The sequence below is a fragment of the Gobius niger genome (genome assembly GCF_951799975.1).
Source record: "Gobius niger genome assembly, chromosome: 4".
Taxonomy (NCBI): domain Eukaryota; kingdom Metazoa; phylum Chordata; class Actinopteri; order Gobiiformes; family Gobiidae; genus Gobius; species Gobius niger.
In genome coordinates, this window is record NC_136855.1 from 42,753,010 (window position 1) to 42,768,100 (window position 15,091).

Below are 15,091 nucleotides of genomic sequence, written 5' to 3' on the forward strand. Positions count from 1 at the left end.
TTGCAGCTGAAAACGAGATGTATCAGCGGCCAAGTTCACAACAAAGATCTGGTCTTCATCTGGTTTCTGCTGGAGTGTCATAGAAACGTTATAATCTGATATACGTGATTTGATAAACATGTAATTGGATTTCAGTCTGATATTTCACATCCGTGCAGAAACAAACAGCAAAATGTACATGTTTGCCCATCAATGCCAATACAGGACTTTGTGTTTGTGTTATTTTCAATCTTTTCTTTTCATGGTAGTGGAGGCAGAGTCCAGCTGAAAGAGGTGATGGGAAATGGTCTCCACTTATACAGCGCTTTTCCACCTTTATCAGGCCCAAAGCGCTTTACAGTAAGGATCCAGTCACACATTCACTCTCATCATTGCCCGTGTTTTTCTTGGTGGGTGATTATGTGAGCTACTGCTAAACTAAAGAGTTTGCAGTAAGAAAACGGGGAACAGTTGTTGCGTGAAAGGTTGCTGTAGCAATTCAGACCAAAAATACACTGAAACCTACGATTCTATAGAGTTCAGGAAATTCTACCATGGAGATCCGCCATCTTTGCAGCTGTTAGCATACATTTCCATAGACTAACCACTGGCTAAAAACAGAATAAAAAGTGGAGATACTTAACTTAACTTTAAACTTTAAAAATCTCCATTAGTTTACAATTGCTGCTAATCCCATAATGCTTAGCAATATGACATCACATTCCCAAACTCTATAGGTTTTCTTCAGAAAAGAGGCTGAGCAACTTAACAGAGCCTGGATCCCAGCTGTGGCCGCAATGATGTCCTTCTCTCTGTGCTGCAAACCAACCATACGAGCGATCGCGATGTCGTCACATCCGTTAGCCGTGGTCGGCATTTTTCATTTTCATATTTGATAAAAATGTGGTAAAAATCCCATGTTCGGCAAAAACAATGTCCATAAACAGGGCATTGCTTCTCTTGCGCTGTAACAGATCTATCATTTTATAAAACCGAGTTAGACCTGTAGGCATCAGCTGCTGCCGACCATTCACCAAAACATCCGGCCAAAATTGCGGAAGTAAATAATAACAGCGATCGCTCGTTTTGACGGGTGTGTATGACACGCAGCCAAGTGGCGACTCCAGCGGACTCGTTTGTCAGTTTTTAGTCTTTTATAGTCGAGCGGCCGGTTTCGCCACCGCAGCCCTGAAACCAGAAACGTTCGAACTTCCGCGTAGCTCATGGGCGTTCACGTTGTGATGTATATTTGAAACCATTTTTTTAATAACATCGAAAATGAAAACACTAAAGCACTAAATCATAGGAACAATATATTAATATAAAATAACTTGGAAGAGTGAGACTGGAGCAGTTTGCTGTGTGTTTCCTTGTTTTGTGAAAGATGCACTTCAGCGGCAGATGCAGCTGTGGCGAAATCCCTGATCAGCAAACGTGGAGCTGTCGCTGGAGTTTAAACCAGCCTTCAGCTGTTTACTGGAAAACCATGAACATATTCATCACACACCAATAAAGTCAAGTAAAAATCTGATCAATATGTTTTTTCACAGCAAATTGTTCAGTAACAAATGTAGCATGTAGCATATGTAGCATGAAGCCAGGGTTGCCAGGTCCATGGTTTAATTGCTTTTTTATCCATGCTGTTTTCAATGTACAGTCAGCACGGTAGCGCAGCGGTTAGCGCCTCCGCTTCACAGCTAGAAGGTCCCGGGTTCGACTCCCACCAAGGACGGGGCCTTTCTGTGTGGAGTTTGCATGTTCTCCCCGTGTCTGCGTAGGTTTCCTCCGGGTACTCCGGTTTCCCCTACCACTAAAAACATGTGCAATAGGTGAATCCTCCAGCCAGGTGATTCTTAGCATCAGCCTGGCTCCACATCATGGAGACGGGTCCCCGGGCGCGGCACTGCCGTCGACCACTGCTCCTTACGAGTTGCCCCAGCGGCATCGAAGGATGGGTTAAATGCAGAGAACAAATTTCCCTACGGGGACAATAAAGTTAACAAACAAACAAACAAACAGTTGTTTTCAGCTTATTTCTTCATAAAAACAAAACACATCTAATGACAAAACCTCAAACCCCAGTTTTCAGGAGTGTGTGCCCTTTAATAGAAGACGTTTATCTGTTTTCTGTATTTGCTGTGGTGTCTTATGGATGAGGCTCAGAACAGATTTATTGACAGTAGAACATAAATGAAGAGCATGTTGTTTGTTTTTACCGCGTGTTGTTTCGTGGGCAGCGACAGGTTTATGTCTCAGTTATGTGATTATAGACGTGTTTGGATAAAGCGGAGACTTTTATCCAAATGTTGCTTCAGAACAAGAGGTCGGTTCGTGTCCGACACCAGATGGAAACTCTGTAGGGAGAAAAACGCACAGATGAAGATCACCTGACGCTCCCGTCGTTTCAGGCGAGGCGCTGCAGGAGGAAACATGAAAAGACTCATCCTTGTTTTGTTTTGACCCTTTGTTCAAGAAGCTTTTAGATTTGGGTAAAGCCAAACCAGAGAAAATGTGCTCAGTTCAATGGGACGATGAGAGGTCAACAGCAGCCCAGGATAGATCATCCAGGGCTGCAACTCAGCAGCAAAAATATCTCTTTAGACCCTCGTTTCAGCTCAAATTAACTTTTTTACCTAATTTTTCTACCGATTTTTTCCACATTGGTTTTCTCATAGTTTGCCCAATTTTTCCCAATTTTTTTTACACAAATTTTTTTTTTCTTGTTTTCCCCATTTTCATTTTTGCTCATTTTTTATTACTAATATTTTCCCCATTTCCTCCCATTTTCACCTGAATTATTTCCCATTTTTCACACATCTCTTGACATTGGAGATCCAGTAGTGTAAACTTGCAGCTGTTCCACACATTATTGTCCTGTTTTCTGTTTTTTATTGCCCTAGATATGACTAAATGATGCCTTTTTGCCCTGGTCACCTGCAGCGTCTCGCCTTTAAAGGTATGAAAAGGCCTTGAATCTCCTCCTTGGACAGAGGACATGGCTGGACATATGTTTGTTCTCCGGCAGAGCTCGGTGGAAACGCCTGCAGCCGCTCACAGACAAACATGGATTTATCAGGACGGACCAAAGACAAAAGACGGCAGTTCAAACCAGCTTCTTTACACCTCCAGGTTCACAGCGTCTCACAGTTATCAGGGGAGGGGGTTTTAGCACCTGGGTTTGTATCGACCAGAGGGGGAGAGAGGGGGGGGGGGAGAGATCCAGAGGGAAGGAGCTGCTAAAACACTCACATCTTTAAGACAAAGGCAGGAAAGCCAGTATTTCCTTTCTGCCACTGAAGCCTTTTATTTATGCAATTGTAAATGTCATTTTAATTTGTTTAGACGATGAACACAGATAGGAAACAGTGAACAAGTTCCTCTAATGACTCCAATGCCACAGCGCTCGGAGAAAACCACCAGAGTAAACCAACCGAGCCCTTTTGTTCCTCCTTTTACAATTTAAAACAACAACACTGTCAGTGCTATTTACATGTGGCTCATCTAGGGTTAACCTCCTAACCACCTTAAAACAGTACGAAGTAACTCATAAGTGCCACTGCAGGTGCAAATTTTTAACTCATTGTCTGTGAGAGTAAATATTACGCTGACAGAAAAGACAAAGGGACAGAGGGATATTGTTCATCCAGTTACACAATGGAGATCTTTTTTTTCACTCAAACTTGGCTGTAAATACTGTTTAAATGGCGCTAGCCCACAGTTAGCTTTGCCCGTTAGCCTGTGAGCTTCTTCTTCGTGATTCCATTAGTGTGTATTGGTGACTCTGACCCGGTGGCAGTCAAGCTGCAATTGTGGTTTTCTGGCCAGAGACACCAGGGAGAGATGAAAGACCCCCCATCATCCCATTAACACTTGCATTACCTCCAGAGGGACGACGGGAAGGATTTATTAAGGTAAACAAGTTACTTAGAACCGCTTTAATGGTGCGCATTTTCTCCAGCTCAGCTTTACTCCAATCTAAGCCTATAGGCCAGAGTAATGCCTCATTTGAAAGCTAAGATCTGCAAAACTCATCTAAATGGATCTTTGCTTAAACGAACTTTCAAAGACTTCACGGACATTGAAAGGACTTTACAAACTACTGGGGAATGTTTTTACATCGTGTAGCGCACCATGTTTGTGCTCACAGTTACTGAAACCTTGGAAGAGCAAATACTATTTTTTTCTGCAAACTTCCTGTGTGTCCTGTGTTGTCGCACTCTCTCGGCTCGACTCTGGGGTCTGTCTGATCCGGCCGGTCGTCCCTTCATTCCAGATGTGGCTACATGCCTCCTCTGGTACCAGGAGGGTGTAGGACAGTACACTCCGAGACCCAGGAGACAACACTGACCCCAGCAGATCTTCCCAGAGAGATCCTGGAGAACATATTTTCAGAGCAGTGCTTATGGAGGGAGACCACGAAACACTGGATCTTACTCTAGTCTGTGAAGACATACGAGCCATTGTTTCAGCTGAAGCATTTCATCTCTACAAATGGCTCGAGACTGTTATGATTCTTTAAAAAGGTACAGGGAATTCTTGAAGCAAGCGTACACAATAAAAGTGTGTAAAACTTGCCACCAGGTGCACAAGTCTTTCCCTGGAGGTGCTTTGCAAAAGGGAAGAGGGGGATTATTGAGGGAATATATGATGAGCCACCATTTCCGGGAGTTTGTGGCCCACTTTGCTATTCCTGGATGAGCAGTCGTACTGCATATCTGTATATCAGTTCATTGTGTGTTTCATTAATACAGTTTTAGATGTAAACTTTTCAATATAAAAGAAAAGAAAAAAGGCTTGAAAATAGTTCAAAGTAGAAAGTTTGTCCCCTGAGGACGCGGGGGGTTATTTGGGGTTATTTTAAGTCTACAATCACACAGACGAGCGTTAGTGATGAAAATGTACTTAAATACTGAAATTAACGTGAGTTTGGAAGGACCTGCACCACTAGTTTATAAGATAACTCTGAAGGCCAATGCGTCCATGTGCCGTGTCAACACACTGGAGTGTTCTTTTCTGATTTATCCATTAATCTAAAATAAAATAAGACACAAAAATGTATCTCATTTTCTTCGTGTTAATAGTGTGTTGGCGACAGTTTCCTTCAGGCGTCGCAGACCTGCGTCACTGCAGAGTTTTCTCATTGATTCAGCAGATCATAATCGTGGCTCGGGTGCATTCTTGATCTGGTACTTCTATTTGTGAAATCAACAACGTGACACAATGACACTGTGTTGTTTTTATACAAAAACAAAGGCGTGTCAATCATGTGGCGGTGCTCGTATAATACAGTTTTCCAGTAGTTTTGCTCCGGGCCTGTGCGCACGTGGGTCTGTAATACTGACACTCACATAGACGACTGCATCATCTGCATACACGTAGAAACCAGCGCCTGGACAGCTGTTTGGTAAATCATTAATCTAAAGTGTAAAAAGGAGTGGTATTGATCCCTGTGGGACACCTGTTTTCAGTGTTACGAAGGATGTCAGCCTCTCGTGTAAATTAACACAGTTTCAGCACAGTTTTCTCACTCTTTCTTCTAAACAAACACAAACCTGTGAATCAACCGTCGCTTTTGATAAAGATAAATGAGCTTCAGAGCCGTGATCCTTCTCTTTCTCGTTTTCTAAAGACCATATAGTTTTCCGCGTGGCCCGGAGGCTGTGGATATGTGAGACCCTAGAGACAGTTGTAGGTGTGTAGACTCTGTGACCGCGGGGGCAGGAGGAAGAGGAGGAGGAGGAGGAGTCGGGAAACAGCCAGAGGAAATACGAACGAGAAGATCCCGAACTGAAAAGAAAGAGAACGGGAGGAGGGGGAGAGAGAGAGAGAGATGGGAGGGTGCAAGTGATACGTGACATGTCCGTAACAAAAGACTATGACAGAAATATATAACGCTTTGCTGCTCAAAGGGACTTTTCAATAGAGTTCAGACATGTAGGCCTTGTCCACAGGTAGCAGGGCGTTTATAAAATCCACCCTCCGTCTAGAATAAAACATCCTCTCCTCACCGCGCACATGCGTATCAAGTACATTAACTGCAGTGGTTTGAACGGGACGGTTTCCATCAGATTGTGATGAACATTTTTTTCTTCCAAACTTTCCTTGTGCCCCCCCTGAGGCACAGTTTGGGCTCATTATGGAAAATGCAGGCTCTGATTGGCTCAGTCAGAAGCCAGAGCCACAAAGGAGGGGCGTGTTGAGTGTCTAGTTGAACAGTGATTGGCTGCACCTGGTTGCCCCCCAGCTCCAGCCCCCTCCCTCTCCATATAAAGAGTAGGAATCAGGAGGACAGTCAGAGAGAGGAGAGCTTCTACTGCGGGTTTCTTCTTCAAACAAAACAAATCCTACTTGTGGTACAATAAAGAGTATACTTTTATTCCAGCCAGTGCAGTGATACTAACACGTTGATTGTTGGGGAAACGGATGCAGAACCCTGATAGACTCTGATACCAGGCAGAGCGAGGGCAGGGGGAGAGACGTCTGCAGTGGAAACGTTTGGCACCAAAAAGTGTTCTGCTCGGTTACATTATTGAGCTGAATCTTCGTTTTGCCGTCGCCTCCTCCACTGCAGGTGCGCTCGATCACCTCGATGCACCAACCCAAACTTTACTGAGCCCCTGAGGTGCACAGGGAGCAGAGAGGCCGGTTAGAGGCTGATGATGACACTCGCTGGTTAATGTTTACTCTGTTTGGAAAAGCGTGCTGTCGAAATGTGGCTTTTGTGCATTTAAAAAAAGTAATGACATTTCCCAGCTTTCTTTAATCTCTTAACCCCCACTTGAATCGGTCTAAAAATCTGGTGTTTAACTACCTGAAAAGCTTAATCTCCTGGAAAAGTCATAACTCACACAAGTCAAATGAAAACGGCAGGGCTGGAGTTGGGGGTTGTTGTTGTTGTTCCTTTTGTGTTGGTGTGTCCTGGTGGATGCAGCAAAGACACTGTTCAGGGTGTTTTTGGGTGATACCTGGGAACTGGTAGATTTGGGGGTCCTCGTTGGAGATGTTTGGAGATAGATTGATAGCAGTTTGCATCCACTGATCTTGTGAGTTTTTGCAGGATGTCAGAATAGCCTCCCAGAGCTGCTGTTTGGATGAAAACTGCCTCCCCACCCCATTTGGATGAGCCGTCCTCGTCTTTCCTCATATTTCTCTCCCATGTTCGGAGTTTATGGGGCAGGTTGTGAACAATAATGTGTCCCTTGTACCTATACTCTGGAGACGGCACTATATCTTCCTCATGAGCAGGATACTGTGTTTTACTCAGGTTTCTATGTGGCAATTGGTGTCTTCCCCAGATTATTATCAAAAAGCAGACGTTTACAACATAAAACACAGTATATACACTATATACAAAAGCACATGATCGCAAAACACCACAACACAACAGGGAGGGAAGACACAGACGGAAAACAGACCAGTCGAAATCACAAAACAACCAAACACCAAAAACCATCAGCCCCTGCAGACCTTCACCTGGTGGTCGTGTATGACCCGGAAGAACTCCGTACTTTGATCTCTACAAGATCTAGAGACGGACATTTTAGCCCATTCCTCTTTACAAAGCGACTCAAGCTCTGTCACATTAGGAGAGCGTTTGTGAACAGCAGTTTTCAGGTCTTTCCACAGATTTTCTAGCACTTGCAGAGTGTAGTTTAACCATGTTTAACTTCACACAGCTTGTTTCTAACACTGCAAATGTTTATGTGAGCTTTGTTTAGCATTGTCATTGAACATCCAGATTCCTTTAATACATTAGCATCTTTTGGCTGCACAATCACTTCAATATTCCCAGTGCTGATGTTTTCTGAAAGCTCCTTCAGGCCTTTGTCGGGTGTTTCTTTGGCATTTCCATTGAGGACGGATGAAGGATTGTGAACGAGGATGATTAGAGGATTTGTTTTCTTTGCTGTAGTTTGTCTGTGTTGTATTTGGCTCTGTGTGAAAGCAGACGAGTTCCACTGTCATGGTTCTGTTCCCTCTTTGTTTTGCTTAGTGTTCTTCTAGCGTCGGTTCTGTCCTTGTGGTTTTGCTTTATCTCCCTTGTGCTGATGACCTGCCCCGCCCTGATCTGTTTCACCTGTTCCTTGTAGGGCTGGGCACCTATGACACCAGTATGGCGAATATTAAAAATAGTTTAGTTACTGCCGGTATCAAAAGCAGATACCGCTGGTCGTCTCAGCTCAAATAAATGTTTTTTTTATTGTTTTTGATGCTGGTGTGGTTTCTGAGGGTGGGCCGGGCTGGAGAGGGTGATGATACCCTTTACTCAGGCTCATGTGTAAAGCAGGTCTGGGTCATTACTGTGTAGTGTCAGTGTGAAAGGTGGGCAGAGGTGCAGTTAATCAACTCCTCGCTTAAACGACACACACGAGAGCCAATCAGTGAGCTCGTAACAGCTGCAGCGCCGCGGACGAGCCGTGGACGAGCCGCGGACGAGCACCTGCTGCCAAAAAGTGACTCCGCGTCAGAACACAAGCGCCGCGAAAACAAATTCCTTCAGTTTCCCTCTGCCAAGTTACTTTCCATTAATATGATTTTGTGCTTTTGTGGTTTCACTTTTATGAAACCACAAAAGCACATTTTTTTTAATTCATGCAGTCCTGATACGTGAAGAGGTCAGTGGTGCTAGGCTAGTGCTAGTGCTAGTGCTAGTGCATGTCTATGGTAACTAGTAGCCTGCATTAAAAACCTCTTTTAAATCATGGGCTCGTCCTCCAAACGTTGCCAGATCTGATTTGTAGAAGCTCCTTTGTGAATTCCACGTGTAGTAATGCGGCCGCAGGTAAACAACTACTGTAGATCCGGTCACCGAGCAGATCACTCCGCCGCTGCGTACCTACAACCAGGAAGCTGATGCTGCTCAGATATAACTTATTTTAAATGCAAAACGGTTATATTTCAAATATTATTCAGTCGACACAGATGTTTGTATGGGCAGTCTGGTGTTATTGTGATTTGCCTCAGGTGCTCTGTGCAACAAAAAAGTTCTGATCAGTTCTTAGCTTTCAAATTAGGCCTTTAAGCTGTAAACTCTCCAGTCGAGCTGAACTGGAGAAAATGCGTCCTGCTTCCTCGTGTCGCCCACTTTTATTTCCATTTCACTTTAAACAAGTTCACGGCTGGTTCCGAAACGGTCAGATTGCTAAGAGCTCTTACGCCAAACCGGATGTGCGTCAGCGTCCGCCATGGCAAGTTGCTTCCGAATTGGTAAGTCAGTTAGGAAGTGGTTAGGAAAAGGAGCCTTGATGCTAACTATCATGGCCACTTTAGCATAGGGACCTCTGATGCTAACTAACCAGTGATTAGGAGCTATGTGCCATCCCACAAGCCACTGCGCCAAAAAACCCCACCCCCCTCGCCCCCTCCCTCGAGTGATTCATGCGCAACCACTGTTGATTGACAGGAGCACATTTAATAATAAAAATAATAATAATTAAAAATTAAGATTCTGCACAAGCCAAACTTTATAAAAGTGATAAATCCATGTTGTCGTCCCCACAGCTCAGTCACATGTCAGTGTTAAAGAGTAAACTCAGGAAACGGATTAAATGCTTTTGTTTTCATTTAGTAGAAACTTAAGCCACATGGATCATTTGCTGCTGTCGCTTTATGAAACCTTTAAGAAACAGCTGTTGAAATAAAATAACACTAAAGGGAAATGTTTGGATCATTTGGATTTATTTTTTTCCTTAAATGTCTTTGTTTGGACACTATGTTGTTGTTGGACACTGTACACTAGGGGGCGACATGCACTTTTGTTTGGCCTGCACTCCACCAATAATTTTAAAGAAGAAGAAAAGCAGCTGTTGGTGATGTCACTTCCCCTTCCCCTGTTTAAGGACGGACGGATTGTTCAAATGCTGCTGAAGGTCTAGTTCCCAAACTGCATAGAGGTCTAACAGTTGACCCCATGAAAGGTTAAGGAGTTAGTTGCTAGTGTTAGTGCTTAGAGGCTACAATTTGATGGTTTCGGATTGAGCCCACGTCTTATCCCGTCCAAGTGACCTCCCATTTCAATCCTCCTTCCTGGAGTTGGTGGGAGGAGCTTAAATGGGGGGGAGGAGCTTAAAGGGGGGGGGGGGGGTCAGAGGGAGGCAGAGCAGGGACAGGCTGAAGGGAGAGAGGGGAGAGGAGCAGACAGACACGGGACAGTCTGGGCTGAGGGAGGAGTGAGGAGAGGAGGGAGTCACGTCTGTGGCTCCGCTGTTACGGTAAGGACATTAATAACCGAGCACGTCAGCTCCACTTCAGCTTTGCCCAAATCTAAAAGCTTCTCGACTGGAGCTCACAGCATCAGTATTCAAATGAGGCTCTTTATAGTCAAAAGCTATTAACCTCTTAACCCCCGCCTTAACCGAGCGCATTTCCTCCAGTTCATTTGAAAGCTAAGACCCACAAAACTGATTGTAACTTTTTTGTTGCGTTGTCTCTGTATTATCTGGTTTTCGGGGTTTTTTTTGTGTCATGTTTTTGTCGTGTTTCGTCACTTTTTAGTCGTGTTTTTATTCCTTTTTTCATTGTGTTTTTGTTGCTTTTCCGGCCCCTTTTTGTTGCTTTTTCATCACTTTTTAGTTGTGTTTCGTCGCTCTTTTGTTGTTACATTTTCCTTTCATTTTCATCCTCAGTTTCGTCGCTGTTGATGCTTTTTTTCTTTTTAGATTTGGGTAAAGCCAAACTGGACAAAATGTGCTCGGTTCAGGTCGGAGTTAAGAGGTTAAATTGTGACAAAAATGTGACGACAAAACTTACAAAAAGCAAACGAATCCAACAAAAACTAGGAAAGAGCTCAGGCCTTAGCTTTCAAATGAGGCGTCACACGGGCCTGCAGGCTGTAGGTCAAGAGGCTTTAAGATTTGAGTAAAGCTGAAATGGAGAAAACGGTTATGGTGGGGGTTAAGGGGTTGATTTGTTTTGCCTCGTCAGTGGTTCCACCTGCTGATGTCTCCAGGTTCCTTTGTTTTGTTTATTAATTATGACGACTCATTCAAACATCAGCCTGAATGTTTGTGTTTCACTGTCGCATGTCTGGAGAACAGCTTTGCTTTGCTATATTCCGGGTGATTATACAGAATAAATGGAGTCGGAGTTTCTTTAACAGTAGCAGCTGAGGTGGTGCCCTCATTCTCCAGGAAGTGCATGTCTGTGTGTTTTAAAATCCATCCGGTCGTTTCAGAACACGGCTCAAAGCTATTGTCTTTAACCTCGTCCTCACTGCCTCCCTGGCTAACGTGGAGCTGGAGACTTCATGTCCGGTCCTGCAGCTCATACGACTCAATCTGCTCATCAGCTGGACATTTCTGCTCAAATCATGTATTGATTTATCATTTTTAAAAGAGTCTTTGCTTGTCCTTATTTGACTTGTCCTCAAATGGTCAGATGATGGAACACATTCTAATCAGGCATTAGTTTTTTTTTTCAGTTGCTTCTTTAACTAAAGTAAAGACAGAAAACTTTGATCAGTTCATGAATAAATCACTGTGACGGCCTTTGTTTAGGAGTCGAGTCCCCCCCTCCCAGACGTCAGCTCATCACCCCAGGCCTGAGGTCTTTGCATTGGGTTCCAGTTTCTTTGCGTGTGTGCATTCTGCTTCTCCAAACGGTCTGCACTGATTCTCCATGTTCCCTGGTCCACGAGGGCCTGATGTCCACGCCGTCCCTCACGTGTGGAGCCATCGGTCTCTCCAGCTTCATGTCCCTAGATGTCGGGCCACAGGCTGGTCTTCATACAGTCACCCTGGGGAACACTCAATGATGGTGCTCCTCCTCGTTTGTCCCTTCCTTGTTTCCTGTAGCTCCTCCCGTGACGCCTCCTCTGTCCTGCAGGGGGGGCTCTTGGTGCCTCTTCAGTGTCTCAGAAGAAGAAATGTGCCAGTCTCAAATCTCTTTCATGTCAGAAAGTGGCCTGATGGATTGGTGGTGTTGGAGACATGTGACCTCCTGACCCATGTGACCTCCTGAGATCTGCTGGCTCTGGTCTGGAACCCTCCACCTTGAGCCCTCATGTTTGGGTGGAGTCGTGGACGTCCCTCTCGTCTCTGATGGATGAATGAGTGCTGTGTTGTGAGGACACTCTCTGTCCCTCAGGCTCCTCCGATTTATTCGAACAAAAAGCTCCATTCTTCTGCAGAGGACAGGCTCCAGATCTGTGGGACTTGTTTACAGTTTGAGGCAGTGAGTATTATTTACGATCATACACATCATACACATACTTCTGTGTTGTAAGAAGAGCTTGTTTTGCCTGAGTCCCAGGGGAATTTGCAGGTCACATTCAGCACGAGGTGATTTTTTGGCTACAGTTAGTAACAATATTTGTCATGATTGTGCCGCTGTAATACTGGTTTAGTGAGTTCTGATGCTGAATCCAAAAATCACTGGTTCTGGTTCTGGTTCTCCTCATGAACAAAGCTCAGAGCAGTTCTTTTATCCATGGATTTGAATGATCTGAGGCTCTTTCAAACTGTCATTGGAAGTTTGGATGGTTTAGTCTCTTCTTTTCGTTTGGTCATATTATAGTGAGTATGTATACGTGTATGGTTGTTACCTATGTTCCCCGTCGGTGAGTTGGTAGATCAACAAGTCATACATGTATCCATCAGCTTAACCCTGACCCTGCCTCAGCCACTGACCTTAAAGGAACAGGCCACCGTTTTTCCACACTGAGATCTTTACCTGAGATTAGACGAGTTGATTCGTGATTCGTCTTTGTGTCCGTTGAAGAGCTTGGTCGCTTCTAACTTCACCCCGTTTGGAGCCATAGGAATACATTGGGAGAGGCCGAATGCTAACAACATGGTACAGGTACACATCAACTCCTCTAAACTCAGGTAAGAACATATCTCAGTGTGGAAAAACGGTGGCCTGTTCCTTTAAGGTTATGTGCTGGTCTCTAGCATAGGGCTGACCCCGCGGACTTTGGTAAAAATCCACTGAGCACAGAAACCTGAGCAGAAATGGAAGTCATTTTCAGATTCTGTGTTGCCAAACTGTTCCTAATCAGTTCAAAAACACTATTTTTCTGTGACCTGGTGTAACCAGCCTTTAGTTTTGTGCTTGTCTTTCCAAACAGCAGTCGGCCTTTAACCGTGTGGTAACGAGTTCACTGACAGTGAAAGAAACGTCTCAGTGACTGAGTTTAGAGACTGACCTGAGGCAGGAAACCTTCACATACTCTCAGATTCAGCTGTTCTTCTTCTTCTTCTGCCTCTTCACAAACGTTTCCATCTCCAATGGCAGGTTCATTGTTGGCTTTGCCTTTGGGGGTTTAAACAGCCACTTTCTATACGGAAAATCACTGTGAAAACGTATCCGAAATGTGTTTTCATTTGTTTTGTGTACAACATGTGCACATTTCCTCCATCAGTGAATACAGCAGATCCACTTTCAACACAAGAATATGTGAATGAAGGAAAGGAGTTAGTTTGCATTACTTGTACTGCTAATTTTGAGTTGACTTGAGTAAAACTATTAAAAATGTGCTTTGAGTGTGGGAAACAGGCCTTATGAACCCGCCTCAGCCGGGCTACAAAACAAGATGTAAAAAGGTTAATATAAATGGGATCTGTTTCTGGAGCACTTCAACAAATTTAAACGAGTAAATGTCCCGCCCACTGTACGTCCAGCATCTACCGCGCACTTTAACTTGACTGAGAAGTAAAGAAAAGCACAGGACGCAGCACCGCTATATTCACGTCTACTGACCGTCAGAGACATGGGCCAAAGTCACACGTGTTACACAACGTACCAAATAACGTAGTGTAATATCGCGTTGTGCAGATGCTACAGCTTTTTGCTGTGGTCAAAGCCAGATGTTTCCAGCTGCAGACCTGCAGAAGCGATTCATGCGTTCCTCGGTTGGACTATTGCCTCGCTCTGTCCTCTCCCACAGTCGTCCCTCCAGAGGTTTCAGTTAGTGCAGGAGCAGCAGCCCGTCACTCTCATGCACTCCTGCACTGGCTCCTGGTCCTTTTTCACATTGATTTTAATGTTTGTTCTTAAAGCTGTTCTTAAAACACCAAGGCAGAGGTAGATAAAATATATGTATTTATTTATTCATGCTTCCACAGGTATAAAAGTAGAGCTGTGGATTTAAAAGTTCAGTTAAGAGCTGCACTGTTAGGATACATTACAATTTTACCTGTACATAACCCAAAATATTTAGAAACCACCCCTAAAGTTGAGATGGGAGAGCTACACCCCGACATAAACAGGGCCTACAGGTGAATTTAGATCATAAAAGTGAGCATAAGGAGCAACAGGTACTGTTGAATAGATAAAAACATGGCAGTCAGGGCACAGATCAGAAATACATGCTGGTTAGTTTAACAAACAGATTAAGTTCCCTTAGCTTTGAAAACACATAGCTCCAGACCTCGGCTCGAGGGGAACACAAACAGCTCCGCCCCCAACAACACCTCGGCCGAGAACAATACAACTTAGTGAGTTCAAAGATATGTAAAACATAAACAGTGTACGCAAGAGAACAAGTAACTTACTCACTAGCGCCGACCACCTGAACAGCCACGAGCCCCAAATGCAAACACTCACACCTTTATTGAATCCCCTAATCACAGCAGTGGAACTGACAGAAACCAAGGGGCGTTCACTAACACAGCGTTGGTAGGAATTTGCAACACTGATAACCACTCGGTTACACAGAGAACCTGACTTCTCTGTAGGATGTGATCATTCTGTGTTTTTAAATGGTTTCATCTTCCTGTGAAGCTCTTTGGTCTCCCTTGTTGTAAAGTGCAATAGAGATACATCGCACAATACTTCCACTCTTATGCACTGTGACATCTCGGTTATGAGCTCTCCTCTGCTCCACGGCCCTTCCTCTCCACTGGGGGGCTGCAGGGGGGGCTGTAGGGGGGGCTGTAGGGGAGTCACTTCCTGGCCTGATCTGTGGACACTTGTTTTGACCTGCACAGACAATGGCAGCTCCAGCAGCACAAGCCGGGCTCGTCTGAACAACAATGGCTTCTATCTGTGTCCGAGTGAAGTCATGCTCTGCTGCTTCCTGCTTCTGTTTGAGGAGACGTTTGTTTGGATCAAGAAATGATTATGTGAACATCAACGAGGGCTGAAAGTGGAAAACGATCCGGTGTGATTTCAC

General features: G+C 44.5%; 1 protein-coding gene across 3 annotated transcripts in view; it reads left to right on the forward strand.

Moving 5' to 3' along the window:
* coro2ba (coronin, actin binding protein, 2Ba) overlaps positions 1-15,091 on the forward strand; it is a 69,419-nt gene that overhangs the window by 37,450 nt on the left and 16,878 nt on the right. Inside the window, exon 1 of one of the 3 annotated variants that reach the window (XM_079554724.1) lies at positions 10,132-10,190. The exons of the other annotated variants lie outside the window; for them this stretch is intronic. The gene's annotated coding sequence lies outside the window, so the exon portion shown is untranslated. Of the gene's footprint in view, positions 1-10,131; positions 10,191-15,091 lie in introns of those variants that run through there. 3 annotated transcript variants of the gene reach the window in all.